Below are 24,020 nucleotides of genomic sequence, written 5' to 3' on the forward strand. Positions count from 1 at the left end.
AGAGCAAACCAGAAAACAAGAATTTGTCAATATATGAAATCAAATTGAAGGTTTTTTTAACACATGGATTGCCATTATCTGTAGTGTAAAAAGGCTGAAGCTTGTGCCTGCTGTGAAATATGGCAGGGATCTGTGTTTTGGGGTTGTTTTAAAAAATGAATCCAAACACATACAATACCAGCAAATTTTGACTGAACACCTAGTTACCCGTTCCAAAAAACTCAAGCTTTGGTAATAATAGGTATGCCAGAATGACAAATACAGTATCTAAAGCATCACTAAATCTCTATTAGATGCCAGACTTGGGCATATCCTATCGCTGTACATTTTCTTGATGCACATGGTTTCTTCCTTTAGATATGTACTGTACACATTTCCAAGAACGTGGCGATATCAAAACATATTTTTCTAATAAGAGAATCTATCTGGATATTTTATTTAAATACTTGAATTCAATATGGACTTAACAGAATTAGACAAACTATTTTAATAAATGAAAATTGATCGATAAGGTTAGTATTTGAAATGTTTTATAATATATATAATCTATTTTAAAATTAACATTGTATTCATAGTATTTTTATCTTGATGACTGAACTGTAATAAATAAAGTGATGTGAATCTAAACACTTATGGTTCCTCCCTTTAAAGCATTCACTTGCAGTGAATCTTTTTTAAAATTTCCCGCTTTTCATTCTTTTCGAATCAGCTGATGAAATGGCTTATAAAATACACACATTGTATTACCACTGAAGTTAAGCTAAATTTGCCATTTCATTCTTGGTTCCAATGCGAGATTAGAGCATACAGAATGAAAGTTTCAAACTTTGGATTTTTGAACATTTTTGACAGGCGCACGGCTTATCAAAAACGGTAAAATTGGGCCAAATTTCGTTTTCAAGGAAACAACAAGACAACACTTTTCCTGCATTTCACATACATCCTAAAACACAGCAAATGCATCAGAACATGTCTAGCTCTTGAGGAAAGCCTAACCCTAACCCTAGCTCGGGCAGTTCCAGACTACCGTAAACCGTAAACTTGCCCAAAAAGTTCCATGCTCAAGAAATTCCCCCAGTGCCTCCAAATGACTCAGAAACATTGCAAGTCACAGTTTTAAGCATTTTAAAATGCTCTGCAGTGAATCTTTTTTCAAATTTCCAGTTTGTCTTTCTTTTGGAATCTGCTGCTGAAATGGCTTATAAAATACTCACGTTTTGTGCCATTTACAGGTTCCATTTTGACAATTACCACTGAAGTTGAGCTAAATTTGCCATTTCATTCTTGGTTCCAATGCCAAAAACTAGAGATTAGAGCATACAGAATGAAAGTTTGAAACTTTTGATTTTTGACCATTTTTGACAGGCTTATCAAAAACAGCAAAATTGGGCAAAATTTCGTTTTCAATGAAACAACAAGACAACACTTTTCCTGCATTTCACATACATCCTAAAGCACAGCAAATGCATCAGAACATGTCTAGCTCTTAAGGAAAGCCTAACCCTAACCCTAGCTCTGGCACTTCTAGACAACCGTACGTTGCGTAAACTTGCCCAAAAAGTTCCATGCTCAAGAAATTCCCCCAGTGCCTCCAAATGACTCAGAAACATTGCAAGTCACAGTTTTAAGCATTTTAAAATGATCTGCAGTGAATCTTTTTTCAAATTTCCAGTTTGTCTTTCTTTTGGAATCTGCTGCAGAAATGCTTTAGGAAATACTCGCGTTTTGTGCCATTTACAGGTGCCATTATGACAATTATCACTGAAGTTGAGCTAAATTTGCCATTTCATTCTTGGTTCCAATGCCAAAAACTAGAGATTAGAGCATACAGAATGAAAGTTTCAAACTTTTGATTTTTGACCATTTTTGACAGACATGATCAAAAACGGCAAAATTGGACCAAATTTTGTTTTCAAGGAAACAACAAGACAACACTTTTCCTGCATTTCACATACATCCTAAAGCACAGCAAATGCATCAGAACATGTCTAGCTCTTGAGGAAAGCCTAACCCTAACCCTAGCTCGGGCACTTCCAGACTACCGTACGTTGCGTAAACTTGCCCAAAAAGTTCCATGCTCAGGAAATTCCCCCAGTGCCTCCAAATGACTCAGAAACATTGCAAGTCACAGTTTTAAGCATTTAAAAATGATCTGCAGTGAATCTTTTTTCAAATTTCCAGTTTGTCTTTCTTTTGGAATCTGCTGCTGAAATGGCATATAAAATACTCACGTTTTGTGCCATTTACAGGTGCCATTTTGACAATTACCACTGAAGTTGAGCTAAATTTGCCATTTCATTCTTGGTTCCAATGCCAAAAACTAGAGATTAGAGCATACAGAATTAAAGTTTCAAACCTTTGATTTTTGACCATTTTTGACAGGCGCGGCTTATCAAAAACGGCAAAATTGGGCCAAAATTCGTTCTCAAGGAAACAACAAGACTACACTTTTCCTGCATTTTCCTTTTCCTGCATTTCACATACATCCTAAAGCACAGCAAATGCATCAGAACATGTCTAGCTCTTGAGGAAAGCCTAACCCTAACCCTAGCTTGGGCACTTCCAGACTTCCTTACCTTGCGTAAACTTGCCCAAAAAGTTCCATGGTCAGGAAATTCCCCCAGTGCCTCCAAATGACTCAGAAACATTGCAAGTCACAGTTTTAAGCATTTTAAAATGATCTGCAGTGAATCTTTTTTCAAATTTCCAGTTTGTCTTTCTTTTGGAATCTGCTACATAAATGCTTTAGGAAATACTCGCGTTTTGTGCCATTTACAGGTGCCATTATGACAATTATCACCGAAGTTGAGCTAAATTTGCCATTTCATTCTTGGTTCCAATGCCAAAAACTAGAGATTAGAGCATACAGAATGAAAGTTTCAAACTTTTGATTTTTGACCATTTTTGACAGGCGCGCAGCTTATCAAAAACGGCAAAATTGGGCCAAAATTCGTTTTTTAAGGAAACAACAAGACAACACTTTTCCTGCATTTCACATACATCCTAAAGCACAGCAAATGCATCAGAACATGTCTAGCTCTTGAGGAAAACCTAAACCTAACCCTAGCTCGGGCAGTTCCAGACTACCGTAAACCGTAAACTTGCCCAAAAAGTTCCATGCTCAAGAAATTCCCCCAGTGCCTCCAAATGACTCAGAAACATTGCAAGTCACAGTTTTAAGCATTTTAAAATGCTCTGCAGTGAATCTTTTTTCAAATTTCCAGTTTGTCTTTCTTTTGGAATCTGCTGTTGAAATGGCTTATAAAATACTCATGTTTTGTGCCATTTACAGGTGCCATTTTGACAATTACCACTGAAGTTGAGCTAAATTTGCATTTTCATTCTTGGTTCCAATGCCAAAAACTAGAGATTAGAGCATACAGAATGAAAGTTTCAAACCTTTGATTTTTGACCATTTTTGACAGGCGCGCAGCTTATCAAAAACGGCAAAATTGGGCCAAAATTAGTTTTTTAAGGAAACAACAAGACAACACTTTTCCTGCATTTCACATACATCCTAAAGCACAGCAAATGCATCAGAACATGTCTAGCTCTTGAGGAAAGCCTAACCCTAACCCTAGCTCGGGCACTTCTAGACAACCGTACGTTGCGTAAACTTGCCCAAAAAGTTCCATGCTCAAGAAATTCCCCCAGTGCCTCCAAATGACTCATAAACATTGCAAGTCACAGTTTTAAGCATTTTCAAATGATCTGTAGTGAATCTTTTTTCAAATTTCCAGTTTGTCTTTCTTTTGGAATCTGCTGCTGAAATGGCTTATAAAATACTCATGTTTTGTGCCATTTACAGGTGCCATTTTGACAATTACCACTGAAGTTGAGCTAAATTTGCCATTTCATTCTTGGTTCCAATGCCAAAAACTAGAGATTAGAGCATACAGAATGAAAGTTTCAAACCTTTGATTTTTGACCATTTTTGACAGGCGCGCAGCTTATCAAAAATGGCAAAATTGGGCCAAAATTAGTTTTTTAAGGAAACAACAAGACAACACTTTTCCTGCATTTCACATACATCCTAAAGCACAGCAAATGCATCAGAACATGTCTAGCTCTTGAGGAAAGCCTAACCCTAACCCTAGCTCGGGCTCTTCTAGACAACCGTACGTTGCGTAAACTTGCCCAAAAAGTTCCATGCTCAAGAAATTCCCCCAGTGCCTCCAAATGACTCAGAAACATTGCAAGTCACAGTTTTAAGCATTTTCAAATGATCTGCAGTGAATCTTTTTACAAATTTCAAGTTTGTCTTTCTTTTGGAATCTGCTGCTGAAATGGCTTATAAAATACTCATGTTTTGTGCCATTTACAGGTGCCATTTTGACAATTACCACTGAAGTTGAGCTAAATTTGCCATTTCATTCTTGGTTCCAATGCCAAAAACTAGAGATTAGAGCATACAGAATGAAAGTTTCAAACCTTTGATTTTTGACCATTTTTGACAGGCGCGCAGCTTATCAAAAACTGCAAAATTGGGCCAAATTTCGTTTTCAAGGAAAAAACAAGACAACACTTTTCCTGCATTTCACATACATTCTAAAGCACAGCAAATGCATCAGAACATGTCTAGCTCTTGAGGAAAGCCTAACCCTAACCCTAGCTCGGGCACTTCTAGACAACCGTACGTTGCGTAAACTTGCCCAAAGAGTTCCATGCTCAAGAAATTCCCCCAGTGCCTCCAAATGACTCAGAAACATTGCAAGTCACAGTTTTAAGCATTTAAAAATGATCTGCAGTGAATCTTTTTTCAAATTTCCAGTTTGTCTTTCTTTTGGAATCTGCTGTTGAAATGGCTTATAAAATACTCATGTTTTGTGCCATTTACAGGTGCCATTTTGACAATTACCACTGAAGTTGAGCTAAATTTGCCATTTCATTCTTGGTTCCAATGCCAAAAACTAGAGATTAGAGCATACAGAATGAAAGTTTCAAACCTTTGATTTTTGACCATTTTTGACAGGCGCGCAGCTTATCAAAAACGGCAAAATTGGGCCAAAATTAGTTTTTTAAGGAAACAACAAGACAACACTTTTCCTGCATTTCACATACATCCTAAAGCACAGCAAATGCATCAGAACATGTCTAGCTCTTGAGGAAAGCCTAACCCTAACCCTAGCTCGGGCACTTCTAGACAACCGTACGTTGCGTAAACTTGCCCAAAAAGTTCCATGCTCAGGAAATTCCCCAAGTGCCTCCAAATGACTCAGAAACATTGCAAGTCACAGTTTTAAGCATTTTAAAATGCTCTGCAGTGAATCTTTTTTCAAATTTCCAGTTTGTCTTTCTTTTGGAATCTGCTACATAAATGCTTTAGGAAATACTCGCGTTTTGTGCCATTAACAGGTGCCATTATGACAATTATCACTGAAGTTGAGCTAAATTTGCCATTTCATTCTTGGTTCCAATGCCAAAAACTAGAGATTAGAGCATACAGAATGAAAGTTTCAAACTTTTGATTTTTGACCATTTTTGACAGGCGCGCAGCTTATCAAAAACGGCAAAATTGGGCCAAAATTCGTTTTTTAAGGAAACAACAAGACAACACTTTTCCTGCATTTCACATACATCCTAAAGCACAGCAAATGCATCAGAACATGTCTAGCTCTTGAGGAAAACCTAAACCTAACCCTAGCTCGGGCAGTTCCAGACTACCGTAAACCGTAAACTTGCCCAAAAAGTTCCATGCTCAAGAAATTCCCCCAGTGCCTCCAAATGACTCAGAAACATTGCAAGTCACAGTTTTAAGCATTTTAAAATGCTCTGCAGTGAATCTTTTTTCAAATTTCCAGTTTGTCTTTCTTTTGGAATCTGCTGTTGAAATGGCTTATAAAATACTCATGTTTTGTGCCATTTACAGGTGCCATTTTGACAATTACCACTGAAGTTGAGCTAAATTTGCAGTTTCATTCTTGGTTCCAATGCCAAAAACTAGAGATTAGAGCATACAGAATGAAAGTTTCAAACCTTTGATTTTTGACCATTTTTGACAGGCGCGCAGCTTATCAAAAACGGCAAAATTGGGCCAAATTTCGTTTTCAAGGAAACAACAAGACAACACTTTTCCTGCATTTCACATACATCCTAAAGCACAGCAAATGCATCAGAACATGTCTAGCTCTTGAGGAAAGCCTAACCCTAACCCTAGCTCGGGCACTTCTAGACAACCGTACGTTGCGTAAACTTGCCCAAAGAGTTCCATGCTCAAGAAATTCCCCCAGTGCCTCCAAATGACTCAGAAACATTGCAAGTCACAGTTTTAAGCATTTAAAAATGATCTGCAGTGAATCTTTTTTCAAATTTCCAGTTTGTCTTTCTTTTGGAATCTGCTGCTGAAATGGTTTATAAAATACTCATGTTTTGTGCCATTTACAGGTGCCATTTTGACAATTACCACTGAAGTTGAGCTAAATTTGCCATTTCATTCTTGGTTCCAATGCCAAAAACTAGAGATTAGAGCATACAGAATGAAAGTTTCAAACCTTTGATTTTTGACCATTTTTGACAGGCGCGCAGCTTATCAAAAACTGCAAAATTGGGCCAAATTTCGTTTTCAAGGAAACAACAAGACAACACTTTTCCTGCATTTCACATACATCCTAAAGCACAGCAAATGCATCAGAACATGTCTAGCTCTTGAGGAAAGCCTAACCCTAACCCTAGCTCGGGCACTTCTAGACAACCGTACGTTGCGTAAACTTGCCCAAAGAGTTCCATGCTCAAGAAATTCCCCCAGTGCCTCCAAATGACTCAGAAACATTGCAAGTCACAGTTTTAAGCATTTAAAAATGATCTGCAGTGAATCTTTTTTCAAATTTCCAGTTTGTCCTTCTTTTGGAATCTGCTGCTGAAATGGCTTATAAAATACTCACGTTTTGTGCGATTTACAGGTGCCATTATGACAATTATCACTGAAGTTGAGCTAAATTTGCCATTTCATTCTTGGTTCCAATGCCAAAAATTAGAGATTAGAGCATACAGAATGAAAGTTTCAAACTTTTGATTTTTGACCATTTTTGACAGGCGCGCAGCTTATCAAAAACGGCAAAATTGGGCCAAAATTCGTTTTTTAAGGAAACAACAAGACAACACTTTTCCTGCATTTCACATACATCCTAAAGCACAGCAAATGCATCAGAACATGTCTAGCTCTTGAGGAAAACCTAAACCTAACCCTAGCTCGGGCAGTTCCAGACTACCGTAAACCGTAAACTTGCCCAAAAAGTTCCATGCTCAAGAAATTCCCCCAGTGCCTCCAAATGACTCATAAACATTGCAAGTCACAGTTTTAAGCATTTTAAAATGCTCTGTAGTGAATCTTTTTTCAAATTTCCAGTTTGTCTTTCTTTTGGAATCTGCTGCTGAAATGGCTTATAAAATACTCATGTTTTGTGCCATTTACAGGTGCCATTTTGACAATTACCACTGAAGTTGAGCTAAATTTGCCATTTCATTCTTGGTTCCAATGCCAAAAACTAGAGATTAGAGCATACAGAATGAAAGTTTCAAACCTTTGATTTTTGACCATTTTTGACAGGCGCGCAGCTTATCAAAAACGGCAAAATTGGGCCAAAATTCGTTCTCAAGGAAACAACAAGACTACACTTTTCCTGCATTTTCCTTTTCCTGCATTTCACATACATCCTAAAGCACAGCAAATGCATCAGAACATGTCTAGCTCTTGAGGAAAGCCTAACCCTAACCCTAGCTTGGGCACTTCCAGACTTCCTTACCTTGCGTAAACTTGCCCAAAAAGTTCCATGCTCAGGAAATTCCCCCAGTGCCTCCAAATGACTCAGAAACATTGCAAGTCACAGTTTTAAGCATTTTAAAATGCTCTGCAGTGAATCTTTTTTCAAATTTCCAGTTTGTCTTTCTTTTGGAATCTGCTACATAAATGCTTTAGGAAATACTCGCGTTTTGTGCCATTTACAGGTGCCATTATGACAATTATCACTGAAGTTGAGCTAAATTTGCCATTTCATTCTTGGTTCCAATGCCAAAAACTAGAGATTAGAGCATACAGAATGAAATTTTCAAACTTTTGATTTTTGACCATTTTTGACAGGCGCGCAGCTTATCAAAAACGGCAAAATTGGGCCAAAATTCGTTTTTTAACGAAACAACAAGACAACACTTTTCCTGCATTTCACATACATCCTAAAGCACAGCAAATGCATCAGAACATGTCTAGCTCTTGAGGAAAACCTTAACCTAACCCTAGCTCGGGCACTTCCAGACTACCGTACGTTGCGTAAACTTGCCCAAAAAGTTCCATGCTCAAGAAATTCCCCCAGTGCCTCCAAATGACTCAGAAACATTGCAAGTCACAGTTTTAAGCATTTAAAAATGATCTGCAGTGAATCTTTTTTCAAATTTCCAGTTTGTCTTTCTTTTGGAATCTGCTGCTGAAATGGCATATAAAATACTCACGTTTTGTGCCATTTACAGGTGCCATTTTGACAATTACCACTGAAGTTGAGCTAAATTTGCCATTTCATTCTTGGTTCCAATGCCAAAAACTAGAGATTAGAGCATACAGAACGAAAGTTTCAAACTTTTGATTTTTGACCATTTTTGAGAGGCGCGCGGCTTATCAAAAACGGTAAAATTGGGCCAAAATTCGTTTTAAAGGAAACGACAAGACAAAACTTTTCCTGCATTTCACATACATCCTAAAGCACAGCAAATGCATCAGAACATGTCTAGCTCTTGAGGAAAGCCTAACCCTAACCCTAGCTCGGGCACTTCCAGACTACCGTACGTTGCGTAAACTTGCCCAAAAAGTTCCATGCTCAGGAAATTCCCCCAGTGCCTCCAAAAGACTCAGAAACATTGCAAGTCACTGTTTTAAGCATTTTAAAATGATCTGCAGTGAATCTTTTTTCAAATTTCCAGTTTGTCTTTCTTTTGGAATCTTCTGCTGAAATAGCTTATAAAATACTCACGTTTTGGGCCATTTACAGGTGCGATTTTGTCAATTACCAAAGAAGTTGAGCTAAATTTGCCCTTTCATTCTTGGTTCCAATGCCAAAAACTAGAGATTAGAGCATACAGAATGAAAGTTTCAAACCTTTGATTTTTGACCATTTTTGACAGGCGCGCAGCTTATCAAAAACGGCAAAATTGGGCCAAAATTCGTTTTTTAAGGAAACAACAAGACAACACTTTTCCTGCATTTCACATACATCCTAAAGCACAGCAAATGCATCAGAAGATGTCTAGCTCTTGAGGAAAGCCTAACCCTAACCCTAGCTCGGGCACTTCCAGACTACCGTACGTTGCGTAATCTTGCCCAAAAAGTTCCATGCTCAAGAAATTCCCCCAGTGCCTCCAAATGACTCAGAAACATTGCAAGTCACAGTTTTAAGCATTTAAAAATGATCTGCAGTGAATCTTTTTTCAAATTTCCAGTTTGTCTTTCTTTTGGAATCTGCTGCTGAAATGGCATATAAAATACTCACGTTTTGTGCCATTTACAGGTGCCATTTTGACAATTACCACTGAAGTTGAGCTAAATTTGCCATTTCATTCTTGGTTCCAATGCCAAAAACTAGAGATTAGAGCATACAGAATGAAAGTTTCAAACCTTTGATTTTTGACCATTTTTGACAGGCGCGGCTTATCAAAAACGGCAAAATTGGGCCAAAATTCGTTCTCAAGGAAACAACAAGACTACACTTTTCCTGCATTTTCCTTTTCCTGCATTTCACATACATCCTAAAGCACAGCAAATGCATCAGAACATGTCTAGCTCTTGAGGAAAGCCTAACCCTAACCCTAGCTTGGGCACTTCCAGACTTCCTTACCTTGCGTAAACTTGCCCAAAAAGTTCCATGCTCAGGAAATTCCCCCAGTGCCTCCAAATGACTCAGAAACATTGCAAGTCACAGTTTTAAGCATTTTAAAATGCTCTGCAGTGAATCTTTTTTCAAATTTCCAGTTTGTCTTTCTTTTGGAATCTGCTACATAAATGCTTTAGGAAATACTCGCGTTTTGTGCCATTTACAGGTGCCATTATGACAATTATCACTGAAGTTGAGCTAAATTTGCCATTTCATTCTTGGTTCCAATGCCAAAAACTAGAGATTAGAGCATACAGAATGAAAGTTTCAAACTTTTGATTTTTGACCATTTTTGACAGGCGCGCAGCTTATCAAAAACGGCAAAATTGGGCCAAAATTCGTTTTTTAAGGAAACAACAAGACAACACTTTTCCTGCATTTCACATACATCCTAAAGCACAGCAAATGCATCAGAACATGTCTAGCTCTTGAGGAAAACCTAAACCTAACCCTAGCTCGGGCAGTTCCAGACTACCGTAAACCGTAAACTTGCCCAAAAAGTTCCATGCTCAAGAAATTCCCCCAGTGCCTCCAAATGACTCAGAAACATTGCAAGTCACAGTTTTAAGCATTTTAAAATGCTCTGCAGTGAATCTTTTTTCAAATTTCCAGTTTGTCTTTCTTTTGGAATCTGCTGTTGAAATGGCTTATAAAATACTCATGTTTTGTGCCATTTACAGGTGCCATTTTGACAATTACCACTGAAGTTGAGCTAAATTTGCATTTTCATTCTTGGTTCCAATGCCAAAAACTAGAGATTAGAGCATACAGAATGAAAGTTTCAAACCTTTGATTTTTGACCATTTTTGACAGGCGCGCAGCTTATCAAAAACGGCAAAATTGGGCCAAAATTAGTTTTTTAAGGAAACAACAAGACAACACTTTTCCTGCATTTCACATACATCCTAAAGCACAGCAAATGCATCAGAACATGTCTAGCTCTTGAGGAAAGCCTAACCCTAACCCTAGCTCGGGCACTTCTAGACAACCGTACGTTGCGTAAACTTGCCCAAAAAGTTCCATGCTCAAGAAATTCCCCCAGTGCCTCCAAATGACTCATAAACATTGCAAGTCACAGTTTTAAGCATTTTCAAATGATCTGTAGTGAATCTTTTTTCAAATTTCCAGTTTGTCTTTCTTTTGGAATCTGCTGCTGAAATGGCTTATAAAATACTCATGTTTTGTGCCATTTACAGGTGCCATTTTGACAATTACCACTGAAGTTGAGCTAAATTTGCCATTTCATTCTTGGTTCCAATGCCAAAAACTAGAGATTAGAGCATACAGAATGAAAGTTTCAAACCTTTGATTTTTGACCATTTTTGACAGGCGCGCAGCTTATCAAAAATGGCAAAATTGGGCCAAAATTAGTTTTTTAAGGAAACAACAAGACAACACTTTTCCTGCATTTCACATACATCCTAAAGCACAGCAAATGCATCAGAACATGTCTAGCTCTTGAGAAAAGCCTAACCCTAACCCTAGCTCGGGCTCTTCTAGACAACCGTACGTTGCGTAAACTTGCCCAAAAAGTTCCATGCTCAAGAAATTCCCCCAGTGCCTCCAAATGACTCAGAAACATTGCAAGTCACAGTTTTAAGCATTTTCAAATGATCTGCAGTGAATCTTTTTACAAATTTCAAGTTTGTCTTTCTTTTGGAATCTGCTGCTGAAATGGCTTATAAAATACTCATGTTTTGTGCCATTTACAGGTGCCATTTTGACAATTACCACTGAAGTTGAGCTAAATTTGCCATTTCATTCTTGGTTCCAATGCCAAAAACTAGAGATTAGAGCATACAGAATGAAAGTTTCAAACCTTTGATTTTTGACCATTTTTGACAGGCGCGCAGCTTATCAAAAACTGCAAAATTGGGCCAAATTTCGTTTTCAAGGAAACAACAAGACAACACTTTTCCTGCATTTCACATACATTCTAAAGCACAGCAAATGCATCAGAACATGTCTAGCTCTTGAGGAAAGCCTAACCCTAACCCTAGCTCGGGCACTTCTAGACAACCGTACGTTGCGTAAACTTGCCCAAAGAGTTCCATGCTCAAGAAATTCCCCCAGTGCCTCCAAATGACTCAGAAACATTGCAAGTCACAGTTTTAAGCATTTAAAAATGATCTGCAGTGAATCTTTTTTCAAATTTCCAGTTTGTCTTTCTTTTGGAATCTGCTGTTGAAATGGCTTATAAAATACTCATGTTTTGTGCCATTTACAGGTGCCATTTTGACAATTACCACTGAAGTTGAGCTAAATTTGCAGTTTCATTCTTGGTTCCAATGCCAAAAACTAGAGATTAGAGCATACAGAATGAAAGTTTCAAACCTTTGATTTTTGACCATTTTTGACAGGCGCGCAGCTTATCAAAAACGGCAAAATTGGGCCAAAATTAGTTTTTTAAGGAAACAACAAGACAACACTTTTCCTGCATTTCACATACATCCTAAAGCACAGCAAATGCATCAGAACATGTCTAGCTCTTGAGGAAAGCCTAACCCTAACCCTAGCTCGGGCACTTCTAGACAACCGTACGTTGCGTAAACTTGCCCAAAAAGTTCCATGCTCAAGAAATTCCCCCAGTGCCTCCAAATGACTCAGAAACATTGCAAGTCACAGTTTTAAGCATTTTCAAATGATCTGCAGTGAATCTTTTTTCAAATTTCCAGTTTGTCTTTCTTTTGGAATTTGCTGCTGAAATGGTTTATAAAATACTCATGTTTTGTGCCATTTACAGGTGCCATTTTGACAATTACCACTGAAGTTGAGCTAAATTTGCCATTTCATTCTTGGTTCCAATGCCAAAAACTAGAGATTAGAGCATACAGAATGAAAGTTTCAAACCTTTGATTTTTGACCATTTTTGACAGGCGCGCAGCTTATCAAAAACGGCAAAATTGGGCCAAAATAGTTTTTTAAGGAAACAACAAGACAACACTTTTCCTGCATTTCACATACATCCTAAAGCACAGCAAATGCATCAGAACATGTCTAGCTCTTGAGGAAAGCCTAACCCTAACCCTAGCTCGGGCACTTCTAGACAACCGTACGTTGCGTAAACTTGCCCAAAAAGTTCCATGCTCAGGAAATTCCCCCAGTGCCTCCAAATGACTCAGAAACATTGCAAGTCACAGTTTTAAGCATTTTAAAATGCTCTGCAGTGAATCTTTTTTCAAATTTCCAGTTTGTCTTTCTTTTGGAATCTGCTACATAAATGCTTTAGGAAATACTCGCGTTTTGTGCCATTAACAGGTGCCATTATGACAATTATCACTGAAGTTGAGCTAAATTTGCCATTTCATTCTTGGTTCCAATGCCAAAAACTAGAGATTAGAGCATACAGAATGAAAGTTTCAAACCTTTGATTTTTGACCATTTTTGACAGGCGCGCAGCTTATCAAAAACGGCAAAATTGGGCCAAAATTAGTTTTTTAAGGAAACAACAAGACAACACTTTTCCTGCATTTCACATACATCCTAAAGCACAGCAAATGCATCAGAACATGTCTAGCTCTTGAGGAAAGCCTAACCCTAACCCTAGCTCGGGCACTTCTAGACAACCGTACGTTGCGTAAACTTGCCCAAAAAGTTCCATGCTCAGGAAATTCCCCAAGTGCCTCCAAATGACTCAGAAACATTGCAAGTCACAGTTTTAAGCATTTTAAAATGCTCTGCAGTGAATCTTTTTTCAAATTTCCAGTTTGTCTTTCTTTTGGAATCTGCTACATAAATGCTTTAGGAAATACTCGCGTTTTGTGCCATTAACAGGTGCCATTATGACAATTATCACTGAAGTTGAGCTAAATTTGCCATTTCATTCTTGGTTCCAATGCCAAAAACTAGAGATTAGAGCATACAGAATGAAAGTTTCAAACTTTTGATTTTTGACCATTTTTGACAGGCGCGCAGCTTATCAAAAACGGCAAAATTGGGCCAAAATTCGTTTTTTAAGGAAACAACAAGACAACACTTTTCCTGCATTTCACATACATCCTAAAGCACAGCAAATGCATCAGAACATGTCTAGCTCTTGAGGAAAACCTAAACCTAACCCTAGCTCGGGCAGTTCCAGACTACCGTAAACCGTAAACTTGCCCAAAAAGTTCCATGCTCAAGAAATTCCCCCAGTGCCTCCAAATGACTCAGAAACATTGCAAGTCACAGTTTTAAGCATTTTAAAATGCTCTGCAGTGAATCTTTTTTCAAATTTCCAGTTTGTCTTTCTTTTGGAATCTGCTGTTGAAATGGCTTATAAAATACTCATGTTTTGTGCCATTTACAGGTGCCATTTTGACAATTACCACTGAAGTTGAGCTAAATTTGCATTTTCATTCTTGGTTCCAATGCCAAAAACTAGAGATTAGAGCATACAGAATGAAAGTTTCAAACCTTTGATTTTTGACCATTTTTGACAGGCGCGCAGCTTATCAAAAACTGCAAAATTGGGCCAAATTTCGTTTTCAAGGAAACAACAAGACAACACTTTTCCTGCATTTCACATACATCCTAAAGCACAGCAAATGCATCAGAACATGTCTAGCTCTTGAGGAAAGCCTAACCCTAACCCTAGCTCGGGCACTTCTAGACAACCGTACGTTGCGTAAACTTGCCCAAAGAGTTCCATGCTCAAGAAATTCCCCCAGTGCCTCCAAATGACTCAGAAACATTGCAAGTCACAGTTTTAAGCATTTAAAAATGATCTGCAGTGAATCTTTTTTCAAATTTCCAGTTTGTCTTTCTTTTGGAATCTGCTGCTGAAATGGTTTATAAAATACTCATGTTTTGTGCCATTTACAGGTGCCATTTTGACAATTACCACTGAAGTTGAGCTAAATTTGCCATTTCATTCTTGGTTCCAATGCCAAAAACTAGAGATTAGAGCATACAGAATGAAAGTTTCAAACCTTTGATTTTTGACCATTTTTGACAGGCGCGCAGCTTATCAAAAACTGCAAAATTGGGCCAAATTTCGTTTTCAAGGAAACAACAAGACAACACTTTTCCTGCATTTCACATACATCCTAAAGCACAGCAAATGCATCAGAACATGTCTAGCTCTTGAGGAAAGCCTAACCCTAACCCTAGCTCGGGCACTTCTAGACAACCGTACGTTGCGTAAACTTGCCCAAAGAGTTCCATGCTCAAGAAATTCCCCCAGTGCCTCCAAATGACTCAGAAACATTGCAAGTCACAGTTTTAAGCATTTAAAAATGATCTGCAGTGAATCTTTTTTCAAATTTCCAGTTTGTCCTTCTTTTGGAATCTGCTGCTGAAATGGCTTATAAAATACTCACGTTTTGTGCGATTTACAGGTGCCATTATGACAATTATCACTGAAGTTGAGCTAAATTTGCCATTTCATTCTTGGTTCCAATGCCAAAAACTAGAGATTAGAGCATACAGAATGAAAGTTTCAAACTTTTGATTTTTGACCATTTTTGACAGGCGCGCAGCTTATCAAAAACGGCAAAATTGGGCCAAAATTCGTTTTTTAAGGAAACAACAAGACAACACTTTTCCTGCATTTCACATACATCCTAAAGCACAGCAAATGCATCAGAACATGTCTAGCTCTTGAGGAAAACCTAAACCTAACCCTAGCTCGGGCAGTTCCAGACTACCGTAAACCGTAAACTTGCCCAAAAAGTTCCATGCTCAAGAAATTCCCCCAGTGCCTCCAAATGACTCATAAACATTGCAAGTCACAGTTTTAAGCATTTTAAAATGCTCTGTAGTGAATCTTTTTTCAAATTTCCAGTTTGTCTTTCTTTTGGAATCTGCTGCTGAAATGGCTTATAAAATACTCATGTTTTGTGCCATTTACAGGTGCCATTTTGACAATTACCACTGAAGTTGAGCTAAATTTGCCATTTCATTCTTGGTTCCAATGCCAAAAACTAGAGATTAGAGCATACAGAATGAAAGTTTCAAACCTTTGATTTTTGACCATTTTTGACAGGCGCGCAGCTTATCAAAAACGGCAAAATTGGGCCAAAATTAGTTTTTTAAGGAAACAACAAGACAACACTTTTCCTGCATTTCACATACATCCTAAAGCACAGCAAATGCATCAGAACATGTCTAGCTCTTGAGGAAAGCCTAACCCTAACCCTAGCTCGGGCACTTCCAGACTACCGTACGTTGCGTAAACTTGCCCAAAAAGTTCCATGCTCAGGAAATTCCCCCAGTGCCTCCAAAAGACTCAGAAACATTGCAAGTCACTGTTTTAAGCATTTTAAAATGATCTGCAGTGAATCTTTTTTCAAATTTCCAGTTTGTCTTTCTTTTGGAATCTTCTGCTGAAATAGCTTATAAAATACTCACGTTTTGGGCCATTTACAGGTGCGATTTTGTCAATTACCAAAGAAGTTGAGCTAAATTTGCCCTTTCATTCTTGGTTCCAATGCCAAAAACTAGAGATTAGAGCATACAGAATGAAAGTTTCAAACCTTTGATTTTTGACCATTTTTGACAGGCGCGCAGCTTATCAAAAACGGCAAAATTGGGCCAAAATTCGTTTTTTAAGGAAACAACAAGACAACACTTTTCCTGCATTTCACATACATCCTAAAGCACAGCAAATGCATCAGAAGATGTCTAGCTCTTGAGGAAAGCCTAACCCTAACCCTAGCTCGGGCACTTCCAGACTACCGTACGTTGCGTAATCTTGCCCAAAAAGTTCCATGCTCAAGAAATTCCCCCAGTGCCTCCAAATGACTCAGAAACATTGCAAGTCACAGTTTTAAGCATTTAAAAATGATCTGCAGTGAATCTTTTTTCAAATTTCCAGTTTGTCTTTCTTTTGGAATCTGCTGCTGAAATGGCATATAAAATACTCACGTTTTGTGCCATTTACAGGTGCCATTTTGACAATTACCACTGAAGTTGAGCTAAATTTGCCATTTCATTCTTGGTTCCAATGCCAAAAACTAGAGATTAGAGCATACAGAATGAAAGTTTCAAACCTTTGATTTTTGACCATTTTTGACAGGCGCGGCTTATCAAAAACGGCAAAATTGGGCCAAAATTCGTTCTCAAGGAAACAACAAGACTACACTTTTCCTGCATTTTCCTTTTCCTGCATTTCACATACATCCTAAAGCACAGCAAATGCATCAGAACATGTCTAGCTCTTGAGGAAAGCCTAACCCTAACCCTAGCTTGGGCACTTCCAGACTTCCTTACCTTGCGTAAACTTGCCCAAAAAGTTCCATGCTCAGGAAATTCCCCCAGTGCCTCCAAATGACTCAGAAACATTGCAAGTCACAGTTTTAAGCATTTTAAAATGCTCTGCAGTGAATCTTTTTTCAAATTTCTTTTGGAATCTGCTACATAAATGCTTTAGGAAATACTCGCGTTTTGTGCCATTTACAGGTGCCATTATGACAATTATCACTGAAGTTGAGCTAAATTTGCCATTTCATTCTTGGTTCCAATGCCAAAAACTAGAGATTAGAGCATACAGAATGAAATTTTCAAACTTTTGATTTTTGACCATTTTTGACAGGCGCGCAGCTTATCAAAAACGGCAAAATTGGGCCAAAATTCGTTTTTTAAGGAAACAACAAGACAACACTTTTCCTGCATTTCACATACATCCTAAAGCACAGCAAATGCATCAGAACATGTCTAGCTCTTGAGGAAAACCTTAACCTAACCCTAGCTCGGGCACTTCCAGACTACCGTACGTTGCGTAAACTTGCCCAAAAAGTTCCATGCTCAAGAAATTCCCCCAGTGCCTCCAAATGACTCAGAAACATTGCAAGTCACAGTTTTAAGCATTTAAAAATGATCTGCAGTGAATCTTTTTTCAAATTTCCAGTTTGTCTTTCTTTTGGAATCTGCTGCTGAAATGGCATATAAAATACTCACGTTTTGTGCCATTTACAGGTGCCATTTTGACAATTACCACTGAAGTTGAGCTAAATTTGCCATTTCATTCTTGGTTCCAATGCCAAAAACTAGAGATTAGAGCATACAGAACGAAAGTTTCAAACTTTTGATTTTTGACCATTTTTGAGAGGCGCGCGGCTTATCAAAAACGGTAAAATTGGGCCAAAATTCGTTTTAAAGGAAACGACAAGACAAAACTTTTCCTGCATTTCACATACATCCTAAAGCACAGCAAATGCATCAGAACATGTCTAGCTCTTGAGGAAAGCCTAACCCTAACCCTAGCTCGGGCACTTCCAGACTACCGTACGTTGCGTAAACTTGCCCAAAAAGTTCCATGCTCAGGAAATTCCCCCAGTGCCTCCAAAAGACTCAGAAACATTGCAAGTCACTGTTTTAAGCATTTTAAAATGATCTGCAGTGAATCTTTTTTCAAATTTCCAGTTTGTCTTTCTTTTGGAATCTGCTGCTGAAATAGCTTATAAAATACTCACGTTTTGGGCCATTTACAGGTGCGATTTTGTCAATTACCAAAGAAGTTGAGCTAAATTTGCCCTTTCATTCTTGGTTCCAATGCCAAAAACTAGAGATTAGAGCATACAGAATGAAAGTTTCAAACCTTTGATTTTTGACCATTTTTGACAGGCGCGCAGCTTATCAAAAACGGCAAAATTGGGCCAAAATTCGTTTTTTAAGGAAACAACAAGACAACACTTTTCCTGCATTTCACATACATCCTAAAGCACAGCAAATGCATCAGAAGATGTCTAGCTCTTGAGGAAAGCCTAACCCTAACCCTAGCTCGGGCACTTCCAGACTACCGTACGTTGCGTAATCTTGCCCAAAAAGTTCCATGCTCAAGAAATTCCCCCAGTGCCTCCAAATGACTCAGAAACATTGCAAGTCACAGTTTTAAGCATTTAAAAATGATCTGCAGTGAATCTTTTTTCAAATTTCCAGTTTGTCTTTCTTTTGGAATCTGCTGCTGAAATGGCATATAAAATACTCACGTTTTGTGCCATTTACAGGTGCCATTTTGACAATTACCACTGAAGTTGAGCTAAATTTGCCATTTCATTCTTGGTTCCAATGCCAAAAACTAGAGATTAGAGCATACAGAATGAAAGTTTCAAACCTTTGATTTTTGACCATTTTTGACAGGCGCGGCTTATCAAAAACGGCAAAATTGGGCCAAAATTCGTACTCAAGGAAACAACAAGACTACACTTTTCCTGCATTTTCCTTTTCCTGCATTTCACATACATCCTAAAGCACAGCAAATGCATCAGAACATGTCTAGCTCTTGAGGAAAGCCTAACCCTAACCCTAGCTTGGGCACTTCCAGACTTCCTTACCTTGCGTAAACTTGCCCAAAAAGTTCCATGCTCAGGAAATTCCCCCAGTGCCTCCAAATGACTCAGAAACATTGCAAGTCACAGTTTTAAGCATTTTAAAATGCTCTGCAGTGAATCTTTTTTCAAATTTCCAGTTTGTCTTTCTTTTGGAATCTGCTACATAAATGCTTTAGGAAATACTCGCGTTTTGTGCCATTTACAGGTGCCATTATGACAATTATCACTGAAGTTGAGCTAAATTTGCCATTTCATTCTTGGTTCCAATGCCAAAAACTAGAGATTAGAGCATACAGAATGAAAGTTTCAAACTTTTGATTTTTGACCATTTTTGACAGGCGCGGCTTATCAAAAACGGCAAAATTGGGCCAAAATTCGTTCTCAAGGAATCAACAAGACTACACTTTTCCTGCATTTTCCTTTTCCTGCATTTCACATACATCCTAAAGCACAGCAAATGCATCAGAACATGTCTAGCTCTTGAGGAAAGCCTAACCCTAACCCTAGCTTGGGCACTTCCAGACTTCCTTACCTTGCGTAAACTTGCCCAAAAAGTTCCATGCTCAGGAAATTCCCCCAGTGCCTCCAAATGACTCAGAAACATTGCAAGTCACAGTTTTAAGCATTTTAAAATGCTCTGCAGTGAATCTTTTTTCAAATTTCCAGTTTGTCTTTCTTTTGGAATCTGCTACATAAATGCTTTAGGAAATACTCGCGTTTTGTGCCATTTACAGGTGCCATTATGACAATTATCACTGAAGTTGAGCTAAATTTGCCATTTCATTCTTGGTTCCATTGCCAAAAACTAGAGATTAGAGCATACAGAATGAAATTTTCAAACTTTTGATTTTTGACCATTTTTGACAGGCGCGCAGCTTATCAAAAACGGCAAAATTGGGCCAAAATTCGTTTTTTAAGGAAACAACAAGACAACACTTTTCCTGCATTTCACATACATCCTAAAGCACAGCAAATGCATCAGAACATGTCTAGCTCTTGAGGAAAACCTTAACCTAACCCTAGCTCGGGCACTTCCAGACTACCGTACGTTGCGTAAACTTGCCCAAAAAGTTCCATGCTCAAGAAATTCCCCCAGTGCCTCCAAATGACTCAGAAACATTGCAAGTCACAGTTTTAAGCATTTAAAAATGATCTGCAGTGAATCTTTTTTCAAATTTCCAGTTTGTCTTTCTTTTGGAATCTGCTGCTGAAATGGCTTATAAAATACTCATGTTTTGTGCCATTTACAGGTGCCATTTTGACAATTATCACTGAAGTTGAGCTAAATTTGCCATTTCATTCTTGGTTCCAATGCCAAAAACTAGAGATTAGAGCATACAGAATGAAAGTTTCAAACCTTTGATTTTTGACCATTTTTGACACGCGCGCGGTTTATCAAAAACGGTAAAATTGGGCCAAAATTCGTTTTTTAAGGAAACAACAAGACAACACTTTTCCTGCATTTCACATACATCCTAAAGCACAGCAAGTGCATCAGAACATGTCTAGCTCTTGAGGAAAGCCTAACCCTAACCCTAGCTCGGGCACTTCCAGACTACCGAACGTTGCGTAAACTTGCCCAAAACGTTCCATGCTCAAGAAATTCCCCCAGTGCCTCCAAATGACTCAGAAACATTGCAAGTCACAGTTTTAAGCATTTAAAAATGATCTGCAGTGAATCTTTTTTCAAATTTCCAGTTTGTCTTTCTTTTGGAATCTGCTGCTGAAATGGCATATAAAATACTCACGTTTTGTGCCATTTACAGGTGCCATTTTGACAATTACCACTGAAGTTGAGCTAAATTTGCCATTTCATTCTTGGTTCCAATGCCAAAAACTAGAGATTAGAGCATACAGAACGAAAGTTTCAAACTTTTGATTTTTGACCATTTTTGAGAGGCGCGCGGCTTATCAAAAACGGCAAAATTGGGCCAAAATTCATTTTAAAGGAAACGACAAGACAAAACTTTTCCTGCATTTCACATACATCCTAAAGCACAGCAAATGCATCAGAATATGTCTAGCTCTTGAGGAAAGCCTAACCCTAATCCTAGCTCGGGCACTTCCAGACTACCGTACGTTGCGTAATCTTGCCCAAAAAGTTCCATGCTCAGGAAATTCCCCCAGTGCCTCCAAATGACTCAGAAACATTGCAAATCACTGTTTTAAGCATTTTAAAATGCTCTGCAGTGAATCTTTTTTCAAATTTCCAGTTTGTCTTTCTTTTGGAATCTGCTGCTGAAATGGCTTATAAAATACTCACGTTTTGTGCCATTTACTGGTGCCATTTTGACAATTACCACTGAAGTTGAGCTAAATTTGCCATTTCATTCTTGGTTCCAATGCCAAAAACTAGAGATTAGAGCATACAGAATTAAAGTTTCAAACCTTTGATTTTTGACCATTTTTGACAGGCGCGGCTTATCAAAAACGGCAAAATTGGGCCAAAATTCGTTCTCAAGGAAACAACAAGACTACACTTTTCCTGCATTTTCCTTTTCCTGCATTTCACATACATCCTAAAGCACAGCAAATGCATCAGAACATGTCTAGCTCTTGAGGAAAGCCTAACCCTAACCCTAGCTTGGGCACTTCCAGACTTCCTTACCTTGCGTAAACTTGCCCAAAAAGTTCCATGGTCAGGAAATTCCCCCAGTGCCTCCAAATGACTCAGAAACATTGCAAGTCACAGTTTTAAGCATTTTAAAATGCTCTGCAGTGAATCTTTTTTCAAATTTCCAGTTTGTCTTTCTTTTGGAATCTGCTGCTGAAATGGCTTATAAAATACTCACGTTTTGTGCCATTTACTGGTGCCATTTTGACAATTACCACTGAAGTTGAGCTAAATTTGCCATTTCATTCTTGGTTCCAATGCCAAAAACTAGAGATTAGAGCATACAGAATGAAAGTTTCAAACCTTTGATTTTTGACCATTTTTGACAGGCGCGCAGATTATCAAAAACGGTAAAATTGGGCCAAAATTCGTTTTTTAAGGAAACAACAAGACAACACTTTTCCTGAATTTCACATACATCCTAAAGCACAGCAAATGCATCAGAACATGTCTAGCTCTTGAGGAAAGCCTAACCCTAACCCTAGCTCGGGCACTTCCAGACTACCGTATGTTGCGTAAACTTGCCCAAAAAGTTCCATGCTCAAGAATTTCCCCCAGTGCCTCCAAATGACTCATAAACATTGCAAGTCACAGTTTTAAGCATTTTAAAATGCTCTGCAGTGAATCTTTTTTCAAATTTCCAGTTTGTCTTTCTTTTGGAATCTTCTGCTGAAATGGCTTATAAAATACTCACGTTTTGTGCCATTTACAGGTGCCATTTTGTCAATTACCACTGAAGTTGAGCTAAATTTGCCATTTCATTCTTGGTTCCAATGCCAAAAACTAGAGATTAGAGCATACAGAATTAAAGTTTCAAACCTTTGATTTTTGACCATTTATGACAGGCGCGGCTTATCAAAAACGGCAAAATTGGGCCAAAATTCGTTCTCAAGGAAACAACAAGACTACACTTTTCCTGCATTTTCCTTTTCCTGCATTTCACATACATCCTAAAGCACAGCAAATGCATCAGAACATATCTAGCTCTTGAGGAAAGCCTAAACCTAACCCTAGCTTGGGCACTTCCAGACTTCCTTACCTTGCGTAAACTTGCCCAAAAAGTTCCATGGTCAGGAAATTCCCCCAGTGCCTCCAAATGACTCAGAAACATTGCAAGTCACAGTTTTAAGCATTTTAAAATGCTCTGCAGTGAATCTTTTTTCAAATTTCCAGTTTGTCTTTCTTTTGGAATCTGCTGCTGAAATGGCTTATAAAATACTCACGTTTTGTGCCATTTACTGGTGCCATTTTGACAATTACCACTGAAGTTGAGCTAAATTTGCCATTTCATTCTTGGTTCCAATGCCAAAAACTAGAGATTAGAGCATACAGAATGAAAGTTTCAAACTTTTGATTTTTGACCATTTTTGACAGGCGCGCATCTTATCAAGAACTGCAAAATTGGGCCAAAATTCGTTTTTTAAGGAAACAACAAGACAACACTTTTCCTGGATTTCACATACATCCTAAAGCACAGCAAATGCATCAGAACATGTCTAGCTCTTGAGGAAAGCCTAACCCTAACCCTAGCTCGGGCACTTCCAGACTACCGTACGTTGCGTAAACTTGCCCAAGAAGTTCCATGCTCAAGAATTTCCCCCAATGCCTCCAAATGACTCATAAACATTGCAAGTCACAGTTTTAAGCATTTTAAAATGATCTGCAGTGAATCTTTTTTCAAATTTCCAGTTTGTCTTTCTTTTGGAATCTGCTGCTGAAATGGCATATAAAATACTCACGTTTTGTGCCATTTACAGGTGCCATTTTGACAATTACCACTGAAGTTGAGCTAAATTTGCCATTTCATTCTTGGTTCCAATGCCAAAAACTAGAGATTAGAGCATACAGAATGAAAGTTTCAAACCTTTTATTTTTGACCATTTATGACAGGCGCGGCTTATCAAAAACGGCAAAATTGGGCCAAAATTCGTTCTCAAGGAAACAACAAGACTACACTTTTCCTGCATTTTCCTTTTCCTGCATTTCACATACATCCTAAAGCACAGCAAATGCATCAGAACATGTCTAGCTCTTGAGGAAAGCCTAACCCTAACCCTAGCTTGGGCACTTCCAGACTTCCTTACCTTGCGTAAACTTGCCCAAAAAGTTCCATGCTCAGGAAATTCCCCCAGTGCCACCAAATGACTCAGAAACATTGCAAGTCACAGTTTTAAGCATTTTAAAATGCTCTGCAGTGAATCTTTTTTCAAATTTCCAGTTTGTCTTTCTTTTGGAATCTGCTACATAAATGCTTTAGGAAATACTCGCGTTTTGTGCCATTTACAGGTGCCATTATGACAA

Source organism: Lepisosteus platostomus, chromosome 2 (genome assembly GCF_059453375.1).
Source record: "Lepisosteus platostomus isolate fLepPlt1 chromosome 2, fLepPlt1.hap1, whole genome shotgun sequence".
In the NCBI taxonomy this organism is placed as follows: Eukaryota; Metazoa; Chordata; class Actinopteri; order Semionotiformes; family Lepisosteidae; genus Lepisosteus; species Lepisosteus platostomus.